Raw genomic sequence first — 15,029 nt, 5'->3', positions numbered from 1 at the left:
TAGATGCAAAAGTCCTCAACAAAATACTAGCAAACCAAATTCAACAGCACATTGAAAAAAATCATTCACCATGATCAAGTGGGATTCATCCTAGAGATGCAAGGATGTGTCAACATATGTAATCAAAAAACATGATACATCACATTAACAGACCAAGAACAAAATCTATATGATTATTTTAGTAGCATTCAGTAAAGTCCAATATCCTTTTATGATAAAAATTCTTATGAAACTGGTATTGGAAAACCATACCTCAGAATAATAAAGGCCAAATCTGACAAACCCATAGCTAACATAGTACTGATGAGGAAAAATTAAAAGCCTCTACTCTAAGATCTGGAACAGGACAAGGATGCCCACTTCCACTACTTTTATTCAACATAATACTGGAAATCTTAATGAGAGCAATTGGGCAGGAGAAAGAAATAAATAGCATTCAAACTGGAAAGAAATAAGTCAAATTAGCCTTGTTCACAGATGACATGCTATTGTATACAAAAAAAAAAAAAAAAAAACCAAACCCTAAATATTCCACCAAAAAACTTTTAGAACTGATAAGCAAATTCAGTAAAGTTGCAGGATACAAAATCAATATACAAAATTAGTAGTGTTTTTATTTTCCAGCAGAAAACAATCTGAAAAAGAAATCAAGAAAGCAATCCTATAAGTGCTTGAAGTGATGGATACCCCATTTACCCTGATGTGATTAGTACACATTATATGCCTACATCATATCATATACATCATATACCCCATAAATATATATATACCTACTATGTACCCATAAAAATTAAAAATTAAAAAATTAAATATATATATAGAAAATATATATCAGAAAAAAAGAAAGCAATCCTACTAACAATAGCTACAAAGAATACAAAATACCTCTAAACCGATTAACCAAATAAATGAAAGATCTATACAAGGAAAACTATGAAACACTGATGAAAGAAACTAGAGATGACACACCAAAGAAAAGAGAAACATATTCCATGCTCATGGATTGGAAAATTAGTATCGTGAAAATGACCATACTACTTAAAGCAATTTACAGATTCAATGCAATCCCTATCAAAATACCAATGAGATTCTTCACAGAAATAGAAAAAACAATCCTGAAATTTATGTGGAACCACAAAAGACACCAAATAACCAAAGCAATCTTGAGCAAATAGAACAAAGCCAGAGGCATTATACTATTGGACTTTAAAGTATACTACAAAGCTATAGTAACCAAATCAGCATGGTATTGGTGTAAAAACAGAAACATAGACCATTGGAATGGAATAGAGAATCTAGACATAAATCCACACATTTGTAGCCATCTCATAGTCAACAAATGTACCAAGAACATACAGTGGAGAAAGGACAATCTCTTCAATAAATGGTGATGGGAAAACTGGATAACTATATCCCAAAGAATGAAACTATACCCCTATCTCTCACCATACACAAAAATCAAAATGATTAAAGACTTAAATCTAAGGTCTGAAACTATGAAACTACTAGAAGAAAACATAGGGGAAATGCTCCAGGACATTTGGGCAAAAATTTTTTGTGTAAGACCTCAAAAGCACAGTCAACTAAAGCAAATACAGACAAATGGGATTACATCAAACTAAAAAGCTTCTGCACAGCAAAGAAAACCATCAATGAAGTGAAGAGATGACCCACAGAATGGGAGAAAATATTTGCAATCTATCCATAGTAATAACAAGGGAGTAATAACCAGAATATATAAGGAGACAAGAGAGTAATAACCAGAATATACAAAGGAGTAATAACCAGAATATATAACCAGACAAGGAAGTAATAACCAGAATATATAAGGAGCTCAAAAAACTCAATAGCAAAAAACCCAAATAATCTGATCTAAAAATGGGTAAAAGATCTGAATGGACGTTTCTCAAAAGAAGATGTACAAATAGTCCACAGATATGTGAAAAAATGCTGAATATCACTAATTATCAGAGAAATGCTCATTAAAGCCACAATGAGATATCATGTCACCTCAGTTAAAATGTCCTTTACAAAAAAGCTAGGTAATAATAGATCCTGGCAAGTTTGTGGAGAAAGAGGAACCCTTATACACTGTTGGTGGGGATGTAAATTAGTACAGTCTTTATGGAAACAGTATGGAGGTTTTTCAAAAAACTAAAAATAGAACTACCACATGATCCAGCAATTCCACTACTGAGTGTACATCCAGAAGAAAGGAAATCAGTGTACCAAAGAGTACCCTGCAGTACAATGTACCAAATGGTACTCAGGGGTACAACACGGTGAAACCCCATCTCTACTAAAAATACAAAAAATTAGTAGGGTGTGGTGGTGCACACCTGCAATCCCAGCTACTCGGGAGGCTGAGGCAGGAGAATCACTTGAACCTGGGAGGCGGAGGTTGCAGTGAGCCAAGATCACACCATTGCACTCCAGCTTGGGCAACAAGAGCAAAACTCCGTCTCAATTGAAAAAAAAAAAGATAGGAGCTAGGGGAAGAAGACAAATCTATTATTATAGTTGTATATTTCTTTCTTTCTCTCTTTTTTTTTTTTTTGAGACGGAGTCTCACTCTGTCGCCCAGGCTGGAGTGCTGTGGCCGGACCTCAGCTCACTGCAAGCTCCGCCTCCCGGGTTCACGCCATTCTCCTGCCTCAGCCTCCCGAGTAGCTGGGACTACAGGCGCCCACCACCTCGCCCGGCTAGTTTGTTGTATTTTTTAGTAGAGACGGGGTTTCACCGTGTTAGCCAGGATGGTCTCGATCTCCTGACCTCGTGATCCGCCCGTCTCGGCCTCCCAAAGTGCTGGGATTACAGGCTTGAGCCACCGCGCCCGGCCAGTTGTATATTTCAATACCCTGCTCCTAGTAATTGATAAAGCAAGTAGATAGAACATCAGCAAAGATACAGAAGACTTGAATAACACTCTCAAGCAACTTCACCTAATTAGCATTTGTAGGACACTCCATGTAATAACATTATTCACATACTTTTCAAGTGCACAGGAAACATTTACCAAGATAGATCAGATTTAGTACTGTAAAACAAGTCTCAAATTTAAAAGAATTCAAGTTATGAAAGTAGGCTCTTTGATCACAGTGCAATTGTATTAGAAACCAATAACATGTCTAGAATTTAGTATATACCCTTCTCCCAACTCTAACTCCCAAACTTGCTCCTTCTCCATGTCCTTTTCTCAACTTAGTTGAAGGCCCCATTATCCATTCAGTCACTTAAGCCAGAAATTCTTAATTATCTTTTTCCTTATCTCTCTTAGGCAACAAATTACCACATTCTGCTGACTTTTCTTCCAAATCGTTTCTCAAATCTCTTCCCTACTCTCTGCCTTGATTACTGCAGTTTCAGTTCAAGTCATTACTATCTCTTTTCATGGACCTGCACCAGCCACCTAACTGGTCCCTCTACCTCTCATCTTCCCCTCCTTAAACTCATTTTCCACATGTAACTGAGTGCAGTGAATAGTCTCTAACATTCTTCTTTTTTTTTTTTTTTTTTTAAGACAGGGTTGCATTCTGTCTCATAGGCTGGAGTGCGGTGGCGCGATCTCAGCTCACTGCAACCTCTGCCTCCTGGGTTCAAGTGATTCTCCTGCCTCAGCCTCCCCAGCAGCTAGGATTATAGGCACATGCCACTGTGCCTGGCTAATTTTTTGTATTTTTAGTGGAGACAGGGTTTCACCATGTTGACCAGACTGGTCTCGAACTCCTGACCTCAAGTGATCCACCCGCCTCAGCCACCCAAAGTGTTGGGATTACAGGCGTAAGCCATCGTGCCCGGCCAATCTCTCACATTCTTACAGTCTCTGTTTCTCCCCACCTGTAGAACAGCTTTCCTACATTTGGGGAATCTCTATTGTTAGGAGTCCTGACTCCCAAAGTGTAAACCAAAACTCACTTTCATCACCTCCTTTGCAGCTAGGGGAGGGTACATGACCTGGGCTTAATCAGATGCACCACACAAGACTTTAAGACAAGTACAGAGTCAAGAAGCAGGACATCCACAACAGAATAAAATCGTTACATATATGTGCAAGATATTCCTAGAGATTTCCCTGTAGGAGGGATTTATTTACTATCCTTTCTCTCTCTTTTCTCTCCCTTCCTTCCTTCCTTCCTTCCTTCCTTCCTTCCTTCCTTCCTTCCTTCCTTCCTTCCTTCCTTCCTTCCTCTCTCTCTCTCTTTCTTTTCTCAGCTTTATGAAGATATAATTCACATAACATGTAATTCACCCATTTAAAATGTAAAATGCAATGGTGGTTGGTATAGCCACAGAGTTGTGTAAGGTTAATCAACATCAATTTTGGAACATTTTCATCACCCCCAGAAGAAACTCTATACTCATTAAGCTACTCTTCATTTCCACCCATCCCCTCTCATAGCTGTAGACAACCACTAATCTACTTTCTGTATTAATAAATATTCTGGACATTTCATATAAAAGAAGTCGTATAATATATGTGTTTTTGTCTCACTTCTTTTGTGTAGGTAGCATAATGTTTTCAAGGTTCATCCATATTGTCCTGATCCATTATCAGCAATTTATTCCTTCTTATTGCTATATAATGCTCTATGGCATAGCTACACAGCAGTTTGTTTATGCATTCACTTGCTAGTGGACATTTAGGTAACTTTCATTTTTTGGCTATTACAGATAAGACTGCTATGAACATGCATGTCCATTCTTTGTATGGATTTATGCTTTCATTTCTCTTGAGTATATATCTATGTATCTAGTGGTCGAATTGCTGGATCATGTGCTTTGCTTGAAGGTTTAAGGAGATATTTTCTTTTGTGAGAACCTGGATTGGGAAAAGTTGAACCTTTCATCATTTCATCATTTGAATTTTTTAATGTATGAGGCAGGCTTTTGTACAAAGAGAGAGAGAAAAAAACCCCAAACACTTATAGCCACTTTTGCTTAATTAATGTTAAATTTATTAAAGATATCTGTTTTTAAAATCTAGTTTTTATTGGGTGCTTAAACTTAACTTTAAGCCAGTAAATTTTATTTATAAATATAGTATTCTAACTTAATATTCACTTATAAATAAGATAGATTAAATTCCCTAAACATTTATTTATTAAGGTGATAAAATTCTTAGATATTTCAAACTACAATTATAAATGTAATGTATCTGATTCTCTAAAGCACTTCAAGCAAACAACAAGCAAGCTTACAAATCTAATAAACCAATATTCCTAAGCACTTACATTCTATTTACAAACCTCATAACTCAAAAGTTGTAGATTTAATTCCTCAGATTCTCTGAAAAATTCAAACTCAATTTACAAACATAATCAATTCAACTTCTATACATCTCCAATTTAAATCCTCAATCTACCATCAATTAAGTTCTTTTAAACATTTCAGATTAAAATCACAAGTCTAAATTCAACGTGTCAAATATCCCATCTGTCAAACAAAATATACCCAAATTGCCAAGATGGTTAAAAAATAGCTTATTCTTGAACTCAACATAAAAAAATGTTAAATCTTGGGTTTGAGTAACTTCTTCACTCTTATTCGGAGCCTGCATAAGTTTGGCTTTGGAAAAACTTCAGCTAAATTGAAGAATCATAAGTAATACTTCATACATAGTTTAACATTTTAAGTTAAATGTTTAGAATATATAAATGTTTAGTTAAGAACATTTAAGTACACATTCGTTTGCCATACCCTTTCTTTGAGTGTGAGTCTGTTAATCAGATTTCCAAGACACCTTCGTTGCATAAACTACTCCCATAGTGTATCCTCCGTAATTTCCAATTTGGATTATGTTATAAGCCTCTGCAAAACAATGTAAATGTAAATTGATTTTAGGTTTTTATATTTCCTTGCAATCTTTCATAGTTGTCTGATCCACTTTTAGTTTAAAAAATGTTTTAGCACGTTTCCATTAGCAAGTCTTTCCAAAGTAGCATTTCTTCTAATTTTCTTTTTCTTTTTTTTTTTTTCTGGAGCAGGGGACAGAGTCTCGCTCTGTTGTTGCCCAGGCTGGAGTGCAGTGGTGCGATCTCGGCTCACCACAACCTCTCCCCACTGGGTTCAAGTGATTCTCCTGCCTCAGGCTCCCAAGTAACTGGGACACAGGTGGGTGCCATCATGCCCAGCTAATTTTTGTATTTTTAGTAGAGACAGGGTTTCACTATGTTGGCCAGGCTGGTCTCAAACTCCTGACCTCATGATCCATCCACCTCGGCCTCCCAAAGTGCTGGGATTACAGGTGTTAGCCACCACGCCCGGCCTCTTCTAATTTTCAGAGTAGCAACAACCTTTTTTCCTACACTTATATTTCATGGGATTATGTCATATTTAATGAAATTAGTAATTATAATAACAAAACTAATATCTGCAGGTTTGGGAACAAACACAACTTGGTAAGTGTTGTGTATGTGTATGTGATTCTTGGTATGTGTTGTGCTCAAGTGACGGGAGCAGAACACAACAGTATACTAGAGAGGGATCTCCTAGCTGTAACCTGTATGCACCCTGGGTGCCCGTTGGTATGTTTTACAGAAGGAATGGAGAATGCTGGTTAATTTAGTAATTGAGCTAAGTGGAGGTTGGCTTAAAAATCTTCTATTATTTTTCATGTTTAAAAAAATTGAGTTACAAGTTACATACAGTAAAATATGCCCTTTTGAATGTGTAGTTCTATGAGTTTTGACAAACACTTGCAGTTATGTAATGACCACTACTACCCTGATCAAGATATGGAATGCCTCTGTCAGCTCTCAAAATCCCCTTGTGCTACTCCTTTGTAGTCAATCCCTCCACCCCACCACACACCCAGCTCCTGCAAATCACTTACTTCTGCATAATTCTCTGGAGATTCACCAAAGTTGCTGTGTGTGTTAGCTATTCCTTTCTATTGCCAAATAGAATTCCATAGTGCACATGTACAGCAGTTTGATGATTCACCTGTTGAAGGACCCCTTGGTTGTTTCCAGCTGGGGGTATTATGAAAAAAGCTGCTAGGAACATTTCATGTATAGGTTTTTGTGTGAACATGAGTTTTCATTTCTCTGTGTAGTGCTTTTTCATTGTGGTTTAAATTTGCATTTCCCTAATGGCTAATGATGTTGAATGCCTTTTCATGTGTTTGTTTACCATCTATATTAACATTTTTGGTAAAACATCTGTTCATGTCTTTGTCCACTTCTATTTGGATTGTATTTCCACTGTTAAGTTTGAGAGTTCTTCGTATATTCTAGATACTAGTCATTTGTGGGATATGTGGTTTGCCAATATTTCTCCCAGTCTGTAGTGAGTTGTTTTTCATCCTCATAATAGGGTTTTTCATGAGCAAATGTTTTTAATTTTGATGAGGTCCACATTGTTAATATTTACTTTTATAATCATGTTTTTGGTATTAAGTCTAAAACCGACTTGCCCAGCTATAGATTATAAAGATATTCTACGATTTTTTTCTTTCTTTTTTTTTTTTTTTCATGATGGAGTTTTGCTCTTGTTGCCCAGACTGGAGTGCAATGGTGTGATCTCTACTCACTGCAACCTCTGCCTCCTGGGTTCAAGCGATTCTCCTACCTCAGCCTCTCGAGTAGCTGGGATTATAGGCATGCGCCACCAGCCCGGCTAATTTTGTATTTTTAGCAGAGATGGGATTTCTCCATATTGGTCAGGCTGGTCTCGAACTCCCAACCTCAGGTGATCTGTCCGCCTTGGCCTCCCAAAGTGCTGGGATTACAGACGTGAGCCACTGCGCCTGGCCTCTACCACTGTTTTTCTAGAAGTTTTGAAGAAGGATTTACATTTTATATTACATCCATGATTCACTTTGAGTTAGTTTTTGCATAAGATGTGAGTTTTAGGTCAAGGTCCATTTTTCTTTGGCCTGTGAATATCCAATTACTCTATACCTTTTGTCCAGATGGGTATTATTTCTCCACTGACTAGCTTTTGAATATTTGTCAAAAATCAATTGGGAATCCCAGTAGCAACAAGTACATGAGTACCCCTAGTGTTCAGGTCATGGTTTCTAATACCATTCTCCAATGAAAGGAACCGGGGTTCCTTGGAGAAGTGGCTGGTTCTTGGACTGGGGCAAAAATTATACAAGATAATCTTAGAGCTCTTGCAGTATCAGAGAGTAAGGAAATGATAACAACAACAAAATCCACATTGATGTCAAAAGAGCACAAGAGCCAGCTGAAAGAGCTTCCACGGGCCAAAGTGGGAACAATTTGAGCAACAAAATTTAAAACTAGCATTGGAGTTATAGACCAAAGTGTAAAATAAATATTATGAGTGCATATTGAGAAAAAAATTCAATAGTAAATATGTGGAGGAAAACAGGCAAATCTCCCATGCAGAATTCCAAATAATTTATACAGATACTCCTCCCTGAAGGAGAGGACCATAACTCCCCACTCCTTGTGTGTGGTTTGCCCAAAGTGACTTCCTTCCAAAGAGAACAGTCTGGAAAGTGTGGACAAGTAACTTTACAATGAAGAAACCTGACAAACACTATCTTTGCCAGGTGACCAAGGTCAATATCAATGGTCATAAATCACACTGATAGTATGTACCCTTGATATGACGTGATGAAAATGACACTTTATTTCTCTGATCTTCCTCCCAATAGACCATTACTCCAGTCTTATCATAAGAAAAACACCAGACATATTCCCAAAGTGGGGCATCCCACAAAATATATGACCAATACTCCTCAAAGCTGTCAAGGTTGTGAAAAACAAGGAAAGTCTAACAAACTGTCACAGCCAAGAGGGGCGTAAGGAGACATGACAATTAAAAACTAAGGAAATTTGACTCTACGCTGGCCATTAGTTAATAATGTTTCAGTATTGGTTCCTTCATTGTAACAAGTGTACCATACTAATGTCAGACACCAATAACAAGAAAACTGGGTGCATATGGAAACTCTCTGTCCTATCTGCTTAATTTTCCTGTAAACTAAAGAATAAAGTCTATTTTTAAAAATCAGTTGGGTGTATTTGTACGGCTCTATTTCTAGGTTCTCTATTCTGTTTCATTTATCTATTTGACTATCCCTCTGCCAATACCACACTGCTTTGATTACTGTGTGGTACTGTCAGAGGGCTAGCTACCCAGTAGAACTTCATGGAGTAGATTTTGCCCATTTTTAATTAAGTTGTTTGTTTTCTTATTATTGAGTTTTGAGAAAATGCCAGTGTACTAGAAAGACCACTGGCTGCCAGTGATCACATGCCCTGGGACCAGTTGGTAGGTTTTAAAGAAGGAATGGAGATTATTAGTTAATGTAATAATTTGATTAAGTAAAAGTTCATTACAAACGTTTCTATTATTATTATCATTTTTACTATTACTGCTATTTTGAGGTGGAGTCTCACCCTGTTGCCCAAGCTGGAGTGCATTGACATCATCTCGGCTCACTGCAACCTCCACCTCCCAGGTTCAAGTGATTCTCCTGCCTTAGCCTCCCGAGTAGCTGGGACTACAGGCATGTGCCACCACATCCATTTTTTTTTTTTTTTTTTTGTATTTTCAGTGGAGATGGGATTTCATCATGTTGGCCAGGCTGGTCTGAAACTCCTGACCTCAAGTGATTGGCCCACCTTGGCATCCCAAAGTGCTGGGATTATAAGTATGAGCCACTGTGCCTGGCCAATGAAGGTTTCTATTATTTTTATCTCTGGGTTCCTTCCCCAGGTTTGGAAGGGCATACACCCAACTGAATTAACATCAATTACTTGGGGAAGATGTGGGACTACTATATATTTACAAATTTGGGTTATCTGTTGGAGGTTAGGGGACTGGACACTGGATCCTGCTTCACCTTTCAGAATGACATCTCCTGAACCATCTTTTCACAAGTTAGATCCCCTCTTATATATTTGGGCTTTGTATCAAGAAAATCCTCAAGCCCATGCCTTTCAGCTGGAATTTAACTTGTCTCATAACCTAGTGAATTGCACAGGCTCTAGGCATACCTAAAGTTACATTTTTATCCTCTCCTCCCATTTTTTCCCCAAAACTTCTTGCACAACATTTTGGGATTGGGGTCGATGGGATTCTGCATGTCACCCTCACCCCACTAATCTGCAACTGCCTATTGAAAGGATTCTTAACTGTCTTTCCCGCACAGGTGTCTTTGGCAGTCTGACGAAGCTATGGATCTTTTCTTGGAAAAATGTTTTAAAATCTATTTCATAAAATCCATAGGACCACAAAAGAAACCAACTATTGAAGTACAGTTATCAAAATATTAAAGTGAATGTGACATATATTTACACAGTCATGCATCACTTAGCCATAGGAATATGCTCTGAGAAATATGTTGTAAGTTGATTTCATTGTTGTGCAAACATCATAGAGTGTACCTACACAAACTTAGATGGTAGAGCCTACTATATACCTAGGCTATATTGTATAGCCTATTGCTTTTAGACTACAAACCTGTACAGCGTGCTACTGTTCTAAATGCTGCAGGCAATTAAACACAATGTTAATGTTAAGTATTTGTGTGTCTAAGTATATCTTTTTTTTTTTTTCTTTCTTTCTTTCTTTTTTTTTTGAGATGGGGTCTCGTTTTGTTGCCCAGGCTGGAGTGCAATGGTGCAATCTTGGCTCATTGCAATCTTCGCCTTCTGCTTACTACAGCTGGAGTGTGCCTTGCTCTGGAGGTGAATAGCCAAGGCTTCCCTTCATCCCTAAGTCACCACTGAATCAACCCAACTCAGTGGCCTAACATCCCCAAGGCAAGCTGTAAGCAACTGTTACATAGACCTTTCCCTATGAGACCAATTGGAGGTGGAGCCGCTCTATTTACCCCTCCCCTTTTTCTCTCAGGCTGGAGCTGAAGCAGTATCTTGCCTCCTAGGAAAATAGTATCTTGGCTGCTTAAAGCAGTTATACCTCTCTGTGACTAAGTTAAAGTAGTGTCTACATAGTAGGAAACTGCCTTGGTTACCCAAAGTGGTCATATACCCTAGTACCTAAGCTGAAGCAGTGCCCTGCATCCTAGGAAAATGGTGCCTTGGGCCACGTGGAACAGTCATCCCCCCAAGGCCTGAGCTGAAGCAACACATTACCTCCTTGGGAATTAGTGCCCTGGCCAAGCTGATCAGCTGTACACCCCAGGGCAAAGCTGATATAGTACCTGGAGTCCCAGGGAAACAGAGTAGTGAGCTGAGACACATTATACTATAGGCCAAACAACTCTAGTACCCTTATTCCTTTTAGAGTCTGAGTTGCTCAGACACCCTACTCTCTGGGGAATAGAGTCATTGCTGTGCTGTTCCCTGTCATCCCCAGGGTCCAAATGACAGTTGCACTACACTATTCTGGGGTACATGGTGTCACTGCACCTGGCTTCACAGAGTCTTGGATACTGCCAAGCCCCACCATCCTACAGTTTACAGTCACTACCTACACAGTGCCTCATCCACTGGGACCCAAGTTGCCACTGGGACCCAAGTTGCCACTTTAATTTTAAAAAGAAAAATTAGCTGAGCATGGTAGCACATGCCTGTAGTCCCAGCTACTTGGGAGGCTGAGGCAGGAGGATCGCTTGAGCCAGGAGGTTGAGGCTGCAGTCAGCCATAACTATGCCATTGCACTCCAGCCTGGGTGACAAAGTGAGACTTTGTCTTAAAAAAAGAGGCAAAGACAAATAGAGAATGCTAAAAAGAGAAAGAGAAAAGTGTCTAGTCACACATAAGAACATTCTCATTAGACTAACAGCATATTTTTCTGCAGAACTAACAGGCCAGGAGATAATGGGATGATATATTTGAAGTGCTGAAAGTAAAAATTTGCCTGCTAATAATGTTATATGCAGAAAAGCAAAAGCTATCTTTCAAAAATGAGGTATAAATAAGGTCTTTCTCAGAGAAAGCAAAAACTGAAGAAATTCATCACTACCACATGAGCCTTACAAGAAATGTTCAAGGGAATCTTAGATCCAGAATAAAAAAGATAATAGTTATTATCATTAAAACATGTAAAAGTATAAAACTCACTGGTAGAGCAGATACATAAAGGAAAAAGAGAAAAGAATCAAATCTTATCACTATGGAATACCACCAAACTTCAGTGATAAACAATAAAAGAGAAGGAAAGAAACAAAGTATATAGAAAATAACCAGAAAATAATTAACAAAGGACAGGTGTAAATCTTCACCTATGAATAGTAACCTTGAATGTAAAGACATTAAATTCCCCACTTACTAGATATAGACTGGAAGAGTGGATTAAAAAATATGACTCAACTACATGCTGCCTACAAGAAAGTCATTTCACTTGTAAAGATATATATAAACTGAAAGTTAAGGAATGGAAGAATATATTCCACACAAATGAAAACCAGAAGTGAGCAGGGGTAGCTATACTTACATTTGATAAAACTGATACTGAAAGAATTAAGTCAAAAACAGTAAAAAGAGACAAAGAAGATTATTAAATAACGACAAAGGGATTAATTCAGCAAATCATATAACAATTATAAATATCTGTGTAGCAAAGATTAAAGTGTATATAAAGTATACAAAGCAAACATTAGTAGGTCTAAAGGGAGAGAAAGATTGGCATACAATAATAGTAGGAGGCTTTAACGCTCCATTCTCAGTAATGGACATATCATTCATTCACACAGCAAATCAACAAAGAAACATCAGAATTAAACTACACACTAGTCCTAACTAACATTTACAGAACATCATATACAAAAATGATGAAGAATACATATTTTATTATCAGCACATTGAACATTCTCCAGAAGAGACTATATCTTAGGCTGCAAGACAAGTCTGAGTAATTCAAAAAAGTAAAAATCATATCAAGTATATTTTGGGACCACAGTGGAATAAAATTAGAAATCTTTTCATGTATTGTACAAATACAAGAAAATTAAACAACATGCTCCCAAATGACCAATGGGTCTCTGAAGAAATTAAGAAGAACATTTAAATATTTCTGGAAACAAATGAAAACTGGAATACAGCATACCATAATCTATGGGACATAGCAAAAGCAGTACTAAGAGGAAAGTTTACAGCAGAAAATATCTATATCAAAAAAGTAGGAGGACTTCAAATAAACAACCTACTGATGCATCTCAAGGAACAAGAACAGCAAGAATAAATCAAATTCAAAATTAGTCGAAGAAATAATAAAGATCAAAAAAGAAATAAGTCAAATTGAGACTAAAAAATTACAAATGATCAGTGAAACAAAATGTTGGGTTTTTTTTTTTTTTTTTTTTTTAAAACCAGAAGCCATTAGCTGGACTAACCAAGAAAAAAAGAGAAAAGACAGAAATAAAATCAGAAATGTGAAAGGAGACATTAAAACTGATGATACAGAAAAAGAAAGGATCATTAGAGACTGTTATTAACAACTGTATGGCAACAAATTAGAAAGTCTAGTGGAAATAAACTCCAGGACACATACAACCTACCAGGATTGAATCAAGAAAAAATAGAGAACCTGAACACACCAATTATGAGTAATAAAATGGAATCTGTAGTAAAAAGCCTCCCATCCAAAAAAAAAAAAAAAAAAAAAAAAAACCCAAAAACCAACCAACCAACCAACCAACCAACAAACAAAACTCCAGGTCCCAATGACTTAACTGCAGAATTCTGACAGACATTTAAACGTGAATACCAATGCTTTCCAAACTCTTCCAGAAAATTGAAGAGGAAGGAATCGTTCCAAACTCATTCTACAAAGCCAGCATTACCCTGCTACCAAAATCTGATGATGATACAACAAAAAAAGAAAACCATAGGTCAGTATTCCTGATCAACATAGATGCAAAACTCCTTAGCAGAATACTGGCAAACTGAATCCAGCAGCACAAGAAAAAGATCATTCACCATAATCAATGAAGAATGATTGATACATCATTCTTCACAGAATGAAGAATGTGATACATCACACAAAAAAATGATCACAATATGATCATCTCAATAGATGCAGAAAAAGTATTTGAGAAAATTCAACGTGCCTTCATAATAATAACTCTCAAAAAGTTAGGTGCAGAAGAAACATACCTCAATATAAGGCCACATATGACAAACCCACAGCCAACATCATATGGAACAGGGAAACGTTGAATGAAAGCTTTTCCTCCAAGATATGGAACAAGATAAGGATACCCACTTTCCCCACTTTTATGCAAATAGTACTGGAAGTCCTAGCCAGAGCAATTAGGCAAGAGAAAGAAATAAAGGGCATCCAAATTGTAAAGGAGGATGTCAAATGATCCCTGTTTGCAGATGACATAATCTTATATATAGAAAACCCTAACAGCTACACCAAAAAACTCTTAAAACTGATAAACAAATTCAGTAAAGTTGCAGGAACATAAAAAAACAGTAGCATTTCTATATACCAACAACAAACTAGAGGAAGAAGAAATCAAGAAGGCAATCCCATTTATAATAGCAACGAATAATATAGAGTACCTAAGAATCAATTTAACCAAAGAAGTAAATTATCCCTACAGGGAAAACTATAAAACACTGACAAAAGAATTGAAGAGAACACAACAAAATTGAAAGACATCTCATGTTCATGAATTGGAATAATTGAAATTGTGAAAATGGTCACGCTATCCAAAGAAATCTACAGATTCTATGCAATCTCTATCAAAATACCAATGACATTCTTCACAGAAATAGAAAAACAATCCTAAAATTTGTATGAAACAACAAAAGACCCTGAATAGCCAAAGCAATCTTGAGCAAAAGGAACAAAGCCAGAGGCATTATACTGTTGAACTGTAAAGTATACTACAAAGCGATAGTAACAAAAATAGCTCGGTACTGACATAAAAACAGACCATAGGCTAATGGAATAGAATGGAGAACCCAGATATAAATCCACACATTTACAGTCAACTGATTTTCAACAAAGGCAACAAGAATAATCACTGGGGATGGGATAGTCTATTTGATAAAAGGTGTGAGAAAACTGGATGTCCATATGCAGAAAAATGAAACTAGAGCCCTATCTCTCACCAAATGCAAAAAATCAACTAA

The sequence above is a fragment of the Macaca mulatta genome, chromosome 2 (genome assembly GCF_049350105.2).
Source record: "Macaca mulatta isolate MMU2019108-1 chromosome 2, T2T-MMU8v2.0, whole genome shotgun sequence".
Lineage (NCBI taxonomy): Eukaryota > Metazoa > Chordata > Mammalia > Primates > Cercopithecidae > Macaca > Macaca mulatta.
This window is presented reverse-complemented; position numbering follows the sequence as displayed.